The sequence below is a fragment of the Felis catus genome, chromosome B4, assembly GCF_018350175.1.
Source record: "Felis catus isolate Fca126 chromosome B4, F.catus_Fca126_mat1.0, whole genome shotgun sequence".
In the NCBI taxonomy this organism is placed as follows: domain Eukaryota; kingdom Metazoa; phylum Chordata; class Mammalia; order Carnivora; family Felidae; genus Felis; species Felis catus.
This window is the reverse complement of record NC_058374.1, coordinates 12,741,276-12,758,066: the sequence shown is the minus strand read 5'-3', so window position 1 is coordinate 12,758,066 and position 16,791 is coordinate 12,741,276. Positions and strand designations below refer to the sequence as shown.

Sequence of the window (16,791 nt, the reverse complement as noted above, 5' to 3'; positions counted from 1 at the left end):
AAGAAAGAAAGAAAGAAAGAAAGAAAGAAAGAAAGAAAGAAAGAAAGAAAGAAAGAAAGAAAGAAATCCTTCTTGGGGCACCTGGCTGCTTTGTCAGTAGAACATGCACTCTTGATCTTGGGGTTGTGAGTTCGAGCCCCACAATGGGTATAGAGATTACTTAAAAATAAAATCTTAAAAAAAAAAAAAAGAAATCCTTCTTGCTCAGAGGACATAAACTCATACTTTCTTTCTTTTTTTTTTAATTTATTTATTTATTTTGTTTAATGTTTATTTACTTTTGAGACAGAGAGAGACAGAGCATGAACTGGGGAGGGTCAGGAGAGAGAGGGAGACGCAGAATCCGAAGCAGGCTCCAGGCTCTGAGCTGTCAGCACAGAGCCCGACGCGGGGCTCGAACCCACGGACTGTGAGATCATGACCTGAGCCGAAGTCGGACGCTCAACCGACTGAGCCACCCAGGCGCCCCTCATACTTTCTTTTATAAGCGCAAAGATCTACTTTTCCTCAATAAAACCTCTAATTATCTTGCAACTTACACAATTATATTGCATTGACTTTGTGTGTATGTACCAAAAGCATTAATTTATTAAATATATACATTTCAGTTCTACCACTTCTACCTACAATTTTTAGCATTTTTAAATTTCTTTCTTTCTTTTTTTTAAGTTTATTTTTGAGAGAGAGAGAGAGAGAGTGTGAGCAGGAGAGGGGCAGAGAGAGGGGGGAACAGAGGATCCAAAGCGGGCCCTGCGCTGACAGCAGAGAGCCCGGTGCGGGGCTCGAACCCATGAACCGTGAGATCATGACCTGAGTTGAAGTCAGATGCTCAACCAACTGAGGCACCCAGGTGCCCCAGCATTAGTTTTTAAGTTAAAACTCAAGCAATGGAAGACACACTGGCCTCTATGCTCTCTTGACTTCTTCGGGTCTCTGGGATTCCTCTTTCACATTTCAAGAGTGAGGACAAGAGTATCTGGCACTGTGGGATGGGCCATAGCATGAGCAGTAACTGGGCTTGATGTGTGGGACATGGACCGTGGACATTTCCAGAAATTTCAGAGAGGAAGGCATCGCAAAAGGCAGGACTTCCTTTATCAGCTGGGCGGGGTTTTGACATTGAGTCTGGATGATAATGGGGCTGCTGAGGGGCGCCTGGGTGGCTCAGTCATTATGGCGCCGACTTCAGCTCCTGTCATGATCTCGCGGTTCATGAGTTCAAGCCCTGCGTCCAGCTCTGTGCTGACAGTGCGAAGTCTGCTCGGGACTCTCTCTCTCTCTTTCTCTTTCTGCCCCCTCCTCTGCTCTCTCCCTCTCACACTCACACAATAAATGAACATTAAACAAACAAGATGCCAACAGATATGGTGTGTGGTGAAACCCTCCTTCCTCCTCGTAGATGTCACTTGTCAAGTATAGACATTGCTGTGTCTTGACTGTAGCAGGGAGAGTAAGAGGGCTCTGGTCTCTTCCCTTTCTGATAAGGGCACTAACCGCATCATGGGGCCCCACCCTCCTGACTTCATCCCAACCAAAAGGCCCCACCTCCTTCGACCATCACATGGGGGTGAACCTTGAGAGGTAACAGAGATCCAGTCCATAGCCAGAGACCGCTGAGAGTCACCCAGGCAGACGCAGGTGAATTTACAAAGAACCAGTCGAGAAGCACAGAAGGGAACAGGTCTGAGTAGTATTCAGAGAAGCAGGACCCACTGGGAGCCAGACCAAGCGGAGGAAATTGCCACTAACAAACTGTCAGGGACGCATCTCCCCCTTCAAACGAATCCCAGGATCCCCAGGCCCATTCATGCTCATCCAGTACAACCAGCCCTCCGCTCGCCAAGCATCGAAGTGGAAACAGTCCCGCTCTCTCTCTTTGAAGATCAGAATACCACGAAGGACCGAGGATTGACTCTGCTCAGGGAAACTCGAGCCAAGGAGGGCCAAACCTGAGCAACATCCAAAACCAGACATGGTTCCTGTGTTCCAGATGTGGGTGCTCTGAGGGAGGTAAAATAAAAACGTTTGCCTCCGCCGTCATTTATTAATCATTCTTCGCCTTGTACCCTGTCTGTCTAATTTCTCGTCTGGAGGCCCCGAAGCCACGTCAAAGCCATGCCCACTCCAGGGCATATGCCCAGCACAGTGCTGACACAGAGTGCCAGATAAGGATCCGTCGGGTAGAAGGAACTCAAATTGTAATTGTTTTCCCAAGCAGCTTCTGACCAGAGGAGATAATTAAGGAAGATAGTGCATTTGGGGGCCCAGGGTAAAGTCCACCATGGGTTGAGCACTGGGGACAAAGACTGTGAACAAATAGCCACTCCTCTGCTTGGAGAACAATGGATTCTAGTTCGCTTGGGACTTAGCTCGGGAGCCGATGTTAACTGCACAAATTCTGAGAACAGGAAATAGACAGTAAACCTGAGACACACAGCCACACATGCATGCCTCCTCGACTTGGCTTTTCCACATCTCCCCCTTCCTCTCCTGCCCCCACCAGATACGCAAGAGCATCTGGCTTCTAAGAACCAGGATTCATTGCAATATGATCATGAGTGGAAAGAGGAGAGCCAGCTACACGTAATTCAGAAAAATGGGAAAGGATGCGCCCCAACCAAGGTAATCAAGACTCTTCTTTTATTACATTGCAGACCCCTGCAGGACAGAAAGCTGGAGATGCTGGAAATGGTTGGGATCGCCTACTTTTTTTTTTTTTCCTTACGTACTGTCTACACCCAACGTGGGACTCCGACTCAACCCAGACAGCATGAGTCCCATGCTCCACTGACTGAGCCAGCCAGGCACCCCAAGAGCAGCTTTTCTTTCTCTTTCTTTTTTTTTTTAATGCTTTTTTATGTATTTTGATGGGGGGTGGGAAGAGAAAGAGAGAGGGAGAAAGAGAGTCCCAAACAGGCTCCACGACATGGGGCTCGATCCTACAACCCTGGGAGAATGACCTGAGCTGAAATCAAGAGTTGAATGTTCAACTGACTGAGCCACCCAGGCACCCCAGAGTGGCTTTTCTTAAAAGAGAGAATTGAATGTTCAGGGCATCTGGGTGGATCAGTCAGTTGAGCATCTGACTTAGGTTCGGGTCATGATCTCGTGGTCTGTGAGTTCGAGCCCCGCGTCGGGCTCTGTGCTGACAGCTCGGAGCCTGTAGCCTGCTTTGGATTCTCTGTATCCCTCTCTCTCTCTCTGCCCCTCTCCCGCTCGTGCTCTGTCTCTTTCTGTCTCAAAAATACATAAATGTTAAAAAATTAAAAAAAAAGAGAGAATTGAATGTTTGAAGGATTGGATAAGTAATCAAGAGAGGATGGCTATCAAGGTCTTGGGATTTAGGACGAGGTGGAGGGGGAGGTCTATGCATTTTTTGAAATTATATGCAAAACATCACTCATTTGAATCAGTGTAGACAGGAAGGGTGAAGGATGGAAAACGCAATAAAAGAAAATAAACGATTTCCCCTCCCCCCAGTGTTATCGTTTATCTCTCAGGCATCAAAAGGCAAAGGGAAAAACTTAATGATTCTGCAGCCTTAGATACTCACTGGGTGCAAACAATAAAATCTTCACTTTACAGCACCAAATTAATCACCTTCGTGCTCGGGAAAAACAGGATTTGCAGGGGAAAATACCATGGCATGGTGTGATCTTATGGAATGTGTCTACCTTTGGGAGGCACAGAGACAGAATTTTGTAAACTGCCTTATTGTTCATTGCATTTCAGTGGAGAGTGCCCCCTGACCGACCACACAGGGCACAGTGTTTCTGTCCATCTTCGTCAGATAAATGCCCCCGCGTGTTAGTGCATAGACTGAGTCAGAATCCATCCTGCCACCAATCTGCCACCTCGAAATGGTTCCATGAGCCTTCCTGAGTCCGACCACAGAGCCACACGCAATGTGGGCGGGTAGGGTGCCGTGGGGAGGAGGTCTCAGAAGGAGTCCCCAGCTTGGTGGGGACAGCCGTGTGATGCAGGAGACCCAGGGGGAGCTCTGGAGGAGGCTTCTTAACTTGGGCTGACTCTATTAAGCATCCTTCATTTAGAAGTAATCGATTCACTGTTTCTGAAATCAAACACACAAGTGCCAATGCCGTGACTTAAATTTCTTCTGACCTTTTATTTCTTGCCAAGAAAACTTGGCTTTTACCGCAGATTGTAAAAGACCACTGATGACAGTGAATGATGATTACTGAAATTACTGTAGCAGTAATGAATTGATGGAATAATAAAGTACTCCCCATATCCCAACTTTCTCCTCCAAATCGAAATTCTGTTCTCCCATAGCACTCGCTGCCATATTACTCAATTTTGGGGTCAGAGACCCCTCTGAGGAGCTGGTGAAGGCCAGGAATGCTTTTCCCAGAAATGCACGAGCAGACACAAATTTGCCCATAAATTCAGAAAGCTCATAGATTCCCCTTCCAAAAACAAACAACGGTTCGGAGACCTCCACCTAGCACTTGGTATTACAGCAATTCTTTCATCGGGATTTTGACCTGTTCTTAGGGTCCCAGAGCACAGTGCCTGGAAACTAGTAATCTTGCTCAATGGTAAGACTTGCTGTTAACCTGACTTTTTAAGGCAAGAATGGTGGAATGAGAGAGAGGATATTCAGAAGTAGAGAGAATACATATTTATGTCGTGCAAGAAAAAATATTTTACTGGTCTTTCAGCTATATCCATTTTTTATTGGGATTGGATCGCTAGGAAATTTCATGGCGCGAAGGAAAAGAGCCAGTTTCTTTTATACAGATGGGGATCCAGAGACTAAGCCCTTGGGAGAATTGATCTGGAAAGATGTGTAGTTATAAGAATGAGCCTAGACAGGGGCCCGGGGGAAGACAGAGGGGACCCCCAAAAGATCAAGATGCAGCCTAAAAGTCTCTCTTAAGGGGGCTTGTTCCTTTCCAGAATCCACCCACTGGGCAATACTGGTTGCAAGCGTACCCACCATGAGTGATTCCGGGCACAGATTCCATGTCGCTTTCCTACACCTGCTAAGGCCTCATCTTGCCTTCCTAGGTTCTCTGGCCCTCCTGGGGTCCTACCTCTAGGTAGAGGTTAAGGCACAAGATCTCAGGCATCTTTGCCACCTCCACCCTGGTCCAGTAGACAGCTGGACCTTTCACTGAAGCCTCATCTGTGAGGGGGCAATGCCGAGGGCCCCACTTGGGGTGGGGGGAGAGAGATGCCGGAAAGCAAACCCATGCTGCCATTTACTGGGTAGCATGAGAAGCTAGCGCCCTCCTCATTCACTTGCCAACCACTCACTGACTGACTCCATCTGCGAACGTGGACTCGGAGAAGAGGGCCTGGGTTCGAATCCAAGTCCTCTACTTTCTGCCTCTGTGACCTTGGGCAAGTTACTTACCGTCTCTGTGCCTTGATCGCCTCATCTACAAAATGGGGATAATGATGGTACCTGCTTCAGAGGGTTGTCCTGAGAACTGAGTTAGTCGCGCGGAGCGCCAAGAGGAAGGCAGGCACCCGGCAAGCAAATTTGAGGGTCAGTTGTTTTAACTGAGTCGAACACACACGGAACTCGGAGTCTCGCGAGGAAAGCAGAAACTGTGGTATAAGCCACCGTTCAAACTTAACTCCCAGAGTGTTGTGCTCCCTTCCTCTCCTGCCTCCATCCATGCCAGAATTCCTCTCCTGCTCCCTGCAGTCAGGATCTTATTCTACCAGTTACCCTCCTCATTCTCACATCCACGGTCTCTTCTGCTTTGCTTCGGCTCACACACCCGTCCAAAGATTTTCAGGCTCTGAAACCCAAACCTCTCCTGTCGCCTCTCAAGTAAATGCCCTGTATCTTCCCCTGCTCCAACGTGCGTCTTGAAAGAGGCGTCTACACTCACAGTCTCCCCGGCACACTACTCCCGCCTCTGACTCTGGCCCTTGCATGTAACGATCTCCCCCCAAGGCCACCAGGGACCTCTTAAATCCAGTATGTATTTTTAGTCCTCATCTCACCTTGACTTCCTGTAGCACTGGACAATGTCGACTCCTCCTACCTTCTTCAAATTCCTTGTCCTCCAACGAATTCCTCCACCATTCTTCTGCCATTCCTGCCGCAAGCCAGGGAATGTGCTAGGTCCTCGGAGGCAAACATACTCAAGACGGTCTCCCACAAGGAACTCAGGCTTTGGGGGAGGGGAGGGAGATTAGGTATACGGAATAATTGCAGATCAGCAGGATAGGTTCCAAGATGAGGACCAGAATGGGTTATCTGGCAGGGCTGTGTTCCTTCTGGAGGCTCTAGGGGAAAATCAATTTCCTTGCCTTTTGCAGCTTCTAGAAGCTTGTGGCCCCAGACCACTCTGACCCCAGAGGTTGCATTGGTCCATCCAGATAATCCAGGGTAGTCTCCTCATCAAAAAAAAAAAAAATCCTTAACTAAATCACATCTGCAAAGTCCTTTTTTTGCCACGTCAGGAAACATATTCACAAGTGATTAGGATAGGACATCTTTGGGGGCCATGATTCTGCCTACTGAAGATGGGGTAGTCGTTCCCCCTCGAGTAGCCAGAGAACTGGCGAGAGAGAAGACTCCTGGAGCAGAATCTTACAGGTTTAGCTCCCATTGGCCAGACGGGGGGACAAGGTGGTCCAAAAAAAAGGAATGGCGCTTGTTGGGAGGTGATGTGGAGAAAGAAAAGGTGAGCCTGGTGGTCTGCAACCACTCAACCACTCCAGCTGCACAGCTGAATAGAAGAGAGTTCCTTCTGGAAACCAGACGAGGGAGAAAAAGTATAAACTGGACTACCAAAGGTTTTGATTTTTTTTTTAATTTTTTTTTAACGTTTTATTTATTTTTGAGACAGGGAGAGCCAGAGCATGAACAGGGGAGGGTCAGAGAGAGGGAGACACAGAATCCGAAACAGGCTCCAGGCTCTGAGCTGTCAGCACAGAGCCTGACGCGGGGCTCGAACCCACGGACCGCGAGATCATGACCTGAGCCGAAGTCGGCCGCTTAACCGACTGAGCCACCCAGGAGCCCCATTTTATATATATATATATATATATATATATATAAACATAGTAAAGAATCTGAAATTTATCTGAAATGTACTTGACCCATGCTATTACTTTAACCTGGGCTATTGTTTCTTTAATTTTTTCTTGACTCATTTTTTTTTGTCCTAAAGAATAATGTCTATGAAATCATGGGTTTTCTATGTTGGTTACATCGTTCCAAAGTGTGTTTACATAACTGTAAAAATAAAATGTTCTTGGGGCGCCTGGGTGGCTCAGTCGGTTGGGCATCCGACTTTGGCTCAGGTCATGATCTCGCAGTTTGTGGGTTCAAGCCCCGCATCAGGCTCTGTGCTGACAGCTTGGAGCCTGCAGCCTGCTTCAGATTCTGTGTCTCCTTCTCTCTGTCCCTTCCCCGCTCCCCTTCCCCGCTCGCTTGCTCTCACACAAATAAAATAAACATTAAACATTTTTTAAATAAGAAAAATAAAATGTTCCTATATGTACCACTTAAAATTATCCATGCACACCCATGAACGAGTTCCCTACTTGCGGAAACAGAGCCAGAGGCAATGCAAACCATCTAAACGTTCTAGGCAGGGAAAGCACGCGGTCAGGTTTGCCTTTGATAAATACCATTGATAATCACTTTGGACTGAATGGAAACAAGTGAAACTTATAACAAAAAGACCATAAAGTAGCATACTTCCACACTAGTCAGGGTCAGAGATGAGAAAATGGACTAAGGTATCAGGGGAGGGCTGGATACGAGCAGTGCAAGGAGGTTGGAAATGCTGGATAAGAGTGAAGACTGGAAAAGGGGGATCGGAGACAGCAGCTGGGGTCCCAGCATGTACGACACCACGGACAATGGCCCACTCGCTAAGAGAGTAAATAGGGGAGACAGTCAATGGGCTGTGGCAGGATTGGGAGGAAATGGTTATTTTTGGTCTGGACCTGCCGAATGTGGGGTGTTCTGGAACACTCATGTATGGGCTTGAATGCCCGTGTCTGGGGCCACGCAGATGGGGGCAGTTTCCAAAGCAGCGCTGTCCAGGAGGAATACACTGTCAGCCCCCCACGCTATTTTCCGTGGCCAAGTGGCCACATTAAGACAAGTAAAAAGAGGGGCAGCTGGGTGGCTCGGTTGGTTGAGCATCCAAGTCGAGACTGAGTCCCGCATTGGGCTCTGTGCCGACCGTGCAGAGCCTGCTTGGGATTCTCTCTGCCCCTCTCCCTGCCCCTCCCCTGCTCATGCACACGCAGGAGCAACATAACTAAACATTTTTTAAAAAAACAAGTATAAAGGAACGGATGAAATTAATAACGTGCTTAATATACCCCAACATATGTGGATTATTCTATTTCAAAACGGAGCAGTATAAAATCTACTGAGATGTTTTACATCCTTTTTCTCGTTTTAAGTCTTCAAAATCCGGTGCAGCTTTTTACACTGAGAGGACATCTCAATCCGGACATGCCAAGCGCTGAGTAGCGACCACGAGAGGTGGCTGCTATTTTGTAGGACACAGCTTAGGAGCCATGTGCAACATAAGAAGAGCATGAGAAGGATGTCAGGACAAACTGGATGAGCATCAGCGTGGGGTGTGAAGGACAAGAAAGAGGCACCAAAAAAGATTAATGGGGGTTGGGGGGGGAGCCTGGCTGGAAGTTGGAAGGGCATTCGAGTCTTGACCTCAGGGGTATGAGTTTGAGCCTCACGCTGGCTGTAGAGATTACTTAAATAAAAAAAAAACTTAGGGGCACCTGGTTGGCTCAGTCGATGAAGCGTCTGACTCCGGCTCAGGTCGTGATCTCGCGGTTCGTGCGTTCAAGCCCCACGTTGGGCTCTGTGCTGAAAGCTCAGAGTCTGGAACCTACTTTGGATTCTGTCTCTCTCTCTCTCAAAACTAAAATAAACATCTAAAAAAAAAAATAAACAACTTAGGGGCGCCTGGGTGGCTCAGCCGGTTGAGCGTCCAACTCTTGGTTTCAGCTCAGGTCATGATCTCGCAGTTCACGAGTTCGGGTCCCGAGTTGGGCTCTGCACTGACTGTCGGGTACCTGCTTGGAATTTTTCTCTCTCCCTCTCTCTCTCTGCCCCTCTCCCTGCCTCCCTCTTTCTCTCTCTCTCAAAATAAATAAACATTAAAAAAAAAACTTTAAAAAAGAGGGGATCCTAGGTGGCTCAGTCAGTTAAGCGTCCGACTTTGGCCCAGGTCGTAGTCTCCCAGTTCATGGGTTCGAGCCCTGCTTTGGGCTCTGTGCTGACAGCTCGGTGCCTGGAGCCTGCTTTGGATTCTGTGTCTCCCTCTCTCTCTCTGGCCCTCCCCTACTAGTGCTCTGTCTCTCTCTTTCAAAAATAAATCAATGTTAAAATAAATAATACATAAATAAACAAATAAATAAAAACTTAAAAAACTCATGATTAAGAAGTAGCCAAAGAGGTTAGGAGGAGAATGAGGGAAGAGCTAACTAACATCAACCCCCTGAGAATTTCAAGAAGAAAAGGACTATGTACTTAGTGGCCTCAAACGCTGCAGGGACGCCCTCAGCGCCAGGCACGTGGACTCCAGGCTTAGCCCCAGTTTGAACCCTGGCTTGACCACTTACGGCCGGGTGCCGTGGCAGTGACTATGGATGCCATCTGTGCCCAGCCCACCTCAGAGTCCCCCTGTAGCTTCATAGACGGCATCCAGCCCACGAACAACATGCCCCCTCAGTCACCTGCCTGCCCCACACTGCGGGCTGCTTCTGCGAGCTATAGGGGACTCACCGCCCCCAGGGACAACCCTTAGCGGATGAGGGAGGAGAGTCCCTGGAGAAATGTCTCTGCCTCCCCATCTCCCAGTGGTGTGATTTTAAGAGGGTGTTTTGGGGGCACCTGGGTGGCTCAGTTAAGTGACTTCAGTTCAGGTCATGATCTCACGGTTCGTGGGTTCGGGCTCTGTGCTGACAGCTTGGAGCCCACTGTGTCTCCCTCTCTCTCTGCCCCTCCCCTGCTCATGCTCTGCCTCTCTCTCAAAAATAAATAAACATTAAAATAAAAAGAAGAGGGTGTATTTGTTTTCTATTGCTGCTGTCACAAATTACCACTAATTTTGCGAACACACACACACATTTGTGATCTCACAGTTCGGGGGATGAGTTTGACCGGGACCTTACTGGGCAAAGATCAGAGTGCCCGCTGGGGGGGGGGGGGGGGCTTTCCTTTCTGGAGACTCTGTCTCCTGGCCTTTTCCAGCTGCCAGAAGGCTCCTGTCTTCCCTGATTTGTGGCCCCCTCCTCCATCATCATTCCTGATAGCACTGGGCTGAATCCTTGCCACACTGCCAATGTCTCTGGGTCTCTCGATTCTTTCTTCCACTTTTAAGGACCCTGTAATTACATTGGGCCCACGCGGGTAATCCAGGGTAACCCCCTTAAGGTCAAATTTAGTTCCATCTGCAGCCTGGTAACACAACATGCTTACAGTTTCCAGGGACGGGACGCAGACATCTTTGGGGTCCGGGGCATTGGTCTGCCTACCAGAGGGGGTTCCATACAGTTTCCCGGATAGATGCCAACAAGGCTGAGCCCACGGGGGTAACCCGCTCGCTTACATTCTTTGTGGCTTTCTCCCTTCCCTCATTCTGCCCACTTCTTGACTTGTGCTTCCCGGGAGGACCTTCCAAATAAACTCCCTTCCCCCAAATCCTCGTCTCGAGATCTGCCTCAGAGGAACCTCAAGTAAGACAGTGATCTTGGGGAAGTTACTCAATCAGTCTGAGCCCCGCTTTCCTCCACCGTGAAGGGTATATCTCAGTACCTAGCTCACAAGGCTGTTGGGAGAATTCTAAGAGATGATATTCATTAAAGTCTGTATGGTGTGTGTAGCAAGTCCTCAACTTGGAGAGGGGCAGCTGGTGCACAGAGAGGGGCCGGACTTGGACAGAGAAATAGTCCTCCCTCTGAGACGCTGACGGTCAGAGGGGTGGGGTGGGGACAGTGTGGGAAAGCTGGAGGGTTTCTTCTATGGGCCTCTGTTTTCTTTCTTTTTCTTTCTATTTATTTATTTTTTTTTAATTTTTTTTTCAACGTTTTTATTTATTTTTGGGACAGAGAGAGACCGAGCATGAACGGGGGAGGGGCAGAGAGAGAGGGAGACACAGAATCGGAAACAGGCTCCAGGCTCTGAGCCATCAGCCCAGAGCCCGACGCGGGGCTCGAACTCACGGACCGCGAGATCGTGACCTGGCTGAAGTCGGACGCTTAACCGACTGCGCCACCCAGGCGCCCCTTCTATTTATTTATTTTGAGAGAGAGAGAGAGAGAGAGAGAGAGAGCGAGCAAGCAAGGGAGGGGCAGAGAGAAAGAGGGAGAGAATCCCAAGCAGGCTCCGCACTGCCAGTGCAGAGCCCGACGCGGGGTTTGATCTCCTGAACCACGAGGTCATGACCTGAGCAGAAACTGAAAGTCAGACGCTTAACCGATTGAACCACCCAGACGCCCCATCCATTTCCTTCTTGAGCTGCATCTGCTTCTGAGGGCTGAACAGCACAGGACTGACTTCGGGCAGAGAACAATGAACATTCGGAATAGCATACTTAGAGATTTCTGAGCTGTCGGGAAAGCCTGGTTGGCACCAGAGATCATACATCGGTCACAGCACGACCTCTGAGCTCTGAGTTTTCTCCATGTGGTGAAATGGGTGGCGGGGGTGGGGGGGGTGGGGGGGGGTGGGGGATAGGGAGACGGTGGATGGAAGGGACGTAAGGCTGGACGTTTGCAGGTAGGTATGGTCAAAGAAGGGCGGTGCAGGAGACAAGGTTGGGGAGCTTGTTGAAGGCTCCAGCCTGGATGGAAGGACAAAGGGCCACTTTGAGAGACTGGTGGCCCCCCTGCGGTGGAAGTGTGGGTGTAAAGAGAGGGGAAGGCGACAGGAGATAGGATGTCAGTGCTTAACATCTCCAGGGAGGAGACAGTTTATGGTGCAGAGGAGTGAAGGTGAAAGTCGTTAGATCTGAGGTACCCATCACCTACCAGGTCTTAGTCATGACTGGAGAGTCCTCCCACCTGCCACCACCCTCCCACCCTTCCCCCCACCCAGGACAAATCAGGGGTCACTCTTGAACGGGCAAGATTCCAACAAGGTAGGGGAGGGACTATCCGGCAATAGATGGTGGTCAACGCTGGATAGCAAACACCCAAAGTGAGAAAGTCAGGACAGAAGGAAAGTAACGTGACCGGAGCTGCTTTGGAGGTAACAGAATGTGGGAGGAGGAACAGGCGGCCTCCTGTCCCTCTGGGTTGCCGAGAAAGCAGAATCCTTTAGGGCAGTGTCCCCCGCAGCATCCACAGCACCAGGGGAGCCCATTAAAAGCAAGGATTCTTGGAGCGCCTGGGTGGCTCAGTGGGTTAAAAAGCGTCCAACTCTTGATTTCGGCGCAGGTCATGATCCCAGGGTTGTGGGATCGAGTCCCATGCTGAGCATGGACCCTGCTTAAGATTCTTTCTCTCCTTCTGCCCCTCCCCCACAAATAAAAACAAACAAATAAATAAAAGCATGGATTCTTAGTACTCCTTCCCCCCTCCCCCCCCCAGCATATATCTCCGACCAGCTGTATTAGTGGCCTGGGGCTGATGTAACAAAGACCACAAAACTGGGTGGCTCAATACAGAGTACAGAAAGGTATCCTCTCACAGTTCTGGAGACCAGAAGTCTGGAATCAAGCTGCTGGCAGGGAATGCTCTCTCTGACGGCTCTAATGAAGGGCCTTCCTTGCTTCTGGGAGTCAGAAGCAATCCTTGGCGTTCGTTGGTTTGAAGCTGTCTCACTCCAATCTCCGTCCCCGTCTTCACGTGGCCTTTTTCCGGCGTCTTTGTCCCCAAATCTCCCTTTCCTCATAAATCATTGGGTTTAGGGCCCACCCTAATCTACCACGACCTCATCTTAACTTGATGACATCTGCAAAGACCTTTCCAAATAATGCCACATTCACAGGTACCAGAAGTCAGGACTTCAATAGATCTTCTGGGGCGGGGGACACAATGATTAAAGAAAGTAACGGTTTGTGACATGCGTTGACCATGGTATGGCAGACTTTAGTCAGGACCACTGCAACAGAACTTTGCAGTGAGGGACAGAGATTGGGCTCAACTCTGAATATAGCACGGGCAAGAGGGAATTTATAGCCAAGGAGCAGGGTGGGAATCTGTAGGTGGAAAATTAGGAAGAGGAAATAACAGCGGTGGGGGTGGGGGGATTCCGGCTAAACCGACCTAACAGGATTCTTGCTAAAGGCAGGATGATCAGACATCACCTGGGGGATGGGGAACCTGATCAGATATTGGACGGGGGCACGGATATTGCTAAAACTGGATTTTACAAGGAAGTACACAGCTGAGCCTAGAAAGTTCAGGAGCCTGGCTAAAGTTTGGCCGAGCAAAGAATTTTTGTCATAACTCAACCCATCGTGCCAGCTAGATACACTCTTTGGAGGCAGGGCCGGTAAATACGTATTTTTTAAGGGTCCACGGGGTAAAGGAACCTAGGACAACCATCTTTCAGTTGGCATCAGCAGGACCTGAAAACTCAGGGAAGATGGTCCTCTGATGGCTCCGCTGGGGAAGACTCAGACAAAGGCTGGTGGGAGAAAAGCTGGCTGGGGGAAGCACAGAGGACCCTGCGTTTAGGACAGAGAAGGAGGGTGGAGGGATCCAGTGGGTCGTCTGGCCCCAAGGCTGGAGACCGACTCCACACGAATGGAGGCATCCGTAGCTCAGTCAAGAGTCTACCGCCTGGGCTCAGAATTTGATTCCAGTTGTTGCAGAGCTGCTGAGAGCTCCAAACCCAGGGGTTGGGGGTGCTGGAGGAGGAAGGAGCAGGTTTTGAGGATGCTGGCCTCCCACAGACTCCGCACGGATCAGTTTCTTGCTCCGCCAGCCATTCCACAAGGAAGCCCCGCAGGGCTCTGTCCAAGGTCTCTTTCACTTTCCTCCACAATTCTCCTTCCCGGTTAATCCCACCGCTTTCCGAGGCTAGAAACCCCATTTACATGCTGATGGTCCCACATTTGCATCTCAAACTCAGAGCCCACCCCCACCCCAAGCGCCAGCCCTTGTGTGACCCAATGCATTCAGCCTAGACTATCTGGCAGGTGCCTGAAATTTCACATTTTCAAAGCCGAACTCGCCCCTACACTTGTTTGCCTTCCCATAGTTTCCATCTCAGTTAGCATCACTACCCACCCAGACCCCCCCCCCCCAAACTAGAAATCTGGGCGTCATCTTATGCTTCTTGCTCCAACCACACGCTAAATCACCTCCACTCCTCTCTTTTGTCCACATTCCCGCTGCTTCATTTCAAATACCCTCAACTCCATGCTCGACTACTACAATTACCTGCTAATTAGAGATGTGGCCCCGTTTTCCCCTCCAGGAGTCGGCATCCTCCCAGATGAGGTGCAGCCTTTTCTACAAGCTCAACTTGTAAAAAAACAAATCTGACAAACTCTGCTGACTACGGCACAAATGCCAAACTCCTCAGCATGACACATGATCTTCATGTAGGGCCCCACTCACCTTGCCCCTAACCCCCCAAATTGTTTTTTTCTAGTTGTGACTTTGACTAAAACAAAAAAATTAAAAACGCACAAACAAAACCCAAACCCCACAACGATTCACAAAATCAATCTTAAAAGGGAGGGGATGCGAGGACTAAAGGTATCTGCATCCTCCGTTCCCGGGTCTGGAGGTCTGGGGTGTGTATACAGGCGTCTTCCCAGGTGATGCAGATGCGGATCCAGGTTTGCCAACCACAGGGCCGTGCCATTCTTAAAAAAAAGAAAGAAAAGAAAAGAAAAGAAAAGAAAAGAAAAGAAAAGAAAAGAAAAGAAAAGAAAAAAGTCCAACAATTCACATCGGAGAATCCGGGGTACTATGTTTTTCCCTAACTTCCTGTAGAGGCACACAGAAAAAAACCACAGCGCAGGAAAGCCTGCATCAGCCGGTCGGCTTCGTTGCATCACTTCTGCCTCCTCACCAAGATTGACACCCCGAGGAATTGTCCGGCAGAAATTTTAAGAATGAAAAAGGGCATCTGCAGAGCCCGCAGATCTGACCCGCAACATAAAGCACCTTTCGGTTACCAAAAACATCCCTGCCCCCAAAACCCAGTTAGAAAATGCCGAACCACCCGAGCAAAGTTTCGTCGGCATTCCTCCACACTCCTCGGTTTTGAGGGAAGCCCTAAAAGACGTAGTGTTATGAAAGCCTTTTGCTTTACTTTCATCGGCAGTGCCTCCGAGAGTTGAAAACCCGAAGAAAGCACTTTCGCAAGCTGAAGCTGTCCTATCAGTGTTAATTCAAACACACACAGTATTAGGCTGCCATGTTTACTTGGACATGTGAAGAGCAAACAATGTAACTGAGGAACCTTGAGCTCGGACTCCCTCCCAAGCACGTTGAACATTCAAGAAACTTTGCAGGACGTCTGCACATCCAGTGAGGCTCACGTTAACTCCTGAGCCAGGCTAAAACAATAGAAGGGAGAGACGACACAAGTCACTATTAATCAGACGCGCCGTTTATGTTTTTAAATCTTCCCTCGCAGCAGAGGCGGCTTTTCCTCTGCTCCTACTCTTTTTGAAACTGTTTCCACGGTCATTGTCTCCCAGTACGAAACGACGGCGGCGCTCGGGGAGCAGGTACAGCGTCCCGCAGGGTGTAGCGCGGTGGAGCCCGGCCAGGTTTTGGAAAACATTCCCGGCCCTTCCGGCGGGTCGAGGAAAAGTAGGTGGCCCGGGCGCCAAAGGCTGCTGCCAATGCAACTCGCAACTTTTGAAATCAATCCTTTTTGCATCATGCAACGGATGCCACCGCTCCTCGGGTTTGCAACCCCCCACCCCTCCCCCGAGACCAATCATTGCCGCGCTCGGGCCTGCACATCGCCCCCGCCCCCTTCCCGGGCCGCACGCAGCCACCGAGACGCTCCGGCCGCGGCCCGCCGCCTCTTAAAGGGCGGTAGCCGGCCCTTAAAGGCCCCTCGCGCGCGGCGCACGGCGGAGCGCGGCGGCCCGGTTCCCGGCAGGGGCCCGCCGAGCCAGGCCGAGCCCCCGCGGCGCCCAGGCGCGGCCCGGGCCCTCCCGCCCTCCGCGCCGCCGCCGCCGGGAGCGGCATTTTTATTCAGGCGACGCTTAAGGGAGCCCGGCCGCGCCCGGTGCATTGTGGGAGCGCCGGAGTCCCGTTTTCGGGAGGAGGAGGAGGGCGCAAAGCGAACCGGTAAGCGCCTGGCTTGGGGAGGGGGGGGCGCGACGCCAGGCTTAAAGGGGAATATTCGTCCGCAGGCCCATGGCGGCCGTGCAGATCCCCCTCCGGGCCGCCCGGGCCCGCCGGGAGCCGCGCACGGCCGGCGCTCTCCAGCGCTGCCTGGAGAGGGGCAGAGCCAGGGCTTGGTGGGGCCGCTTTAAAAAAGAAGCACCGCCCGCGCCGCCGCCGCCGCCGCCGCCGCGCGGAGCCGGGGAAGGAGGGAGGGAGGAGAGGGCGGGGGAGGAGTGGAGGGGGAGGGCGGCGGCGGCGACGCAGGGGTTAATTTTTTCGCCCGCCGACATTTTTGTGCGGCGGCGGCGGCGGCCCGCGCGCGCGGCGGGAGAACCCAGCCCGGTCCCCGGGCGCGGCGCGCGGCGCCTCCGGGGCCCTCCCCGCCCCCACGCGCGCGCCCTCCGGCCCGCGGGCGCCGCCTGACCCTGGGCGCCCCGACCGGGCCGGCCCCGCGGGCCGGGGTCCCGCCGCGCTCGCGCCCGCCCCGCCGCGGCCGGTTGGCCGTGC

At 51.0% G+C, this 16,791-nt stretch overlaps 1 protein-coding gene across 3 annotated transcripts in view; it reads left to right on the top strand.

The window, feature by feature from the left end:
- The first annotated feature begins 16,020 nt into the window (after nucleotides 1–16,020).
- SEPHS1 (selenophosphate synthetase 1) overlaps nucleotides 16,021–16,791 on the top strand; it is a 30,888-nt gene continuing 30,117 nt past the window's right edge. Inside the window, exon 1 of one of the 3 annotated variants that reach the window (XM_045060905.1) lies at nucleotides 16,021–16,245. The gene's annotated coding sequence lies outside the window, so the exon portion shown is untranslated. The remainder of the gene's footprint in view (nucleotides 16,246–16,791) is intronic. The other 2 variants (XM_045060904.1, XM_023256354.2) reach the window with 2 other exon arrangements.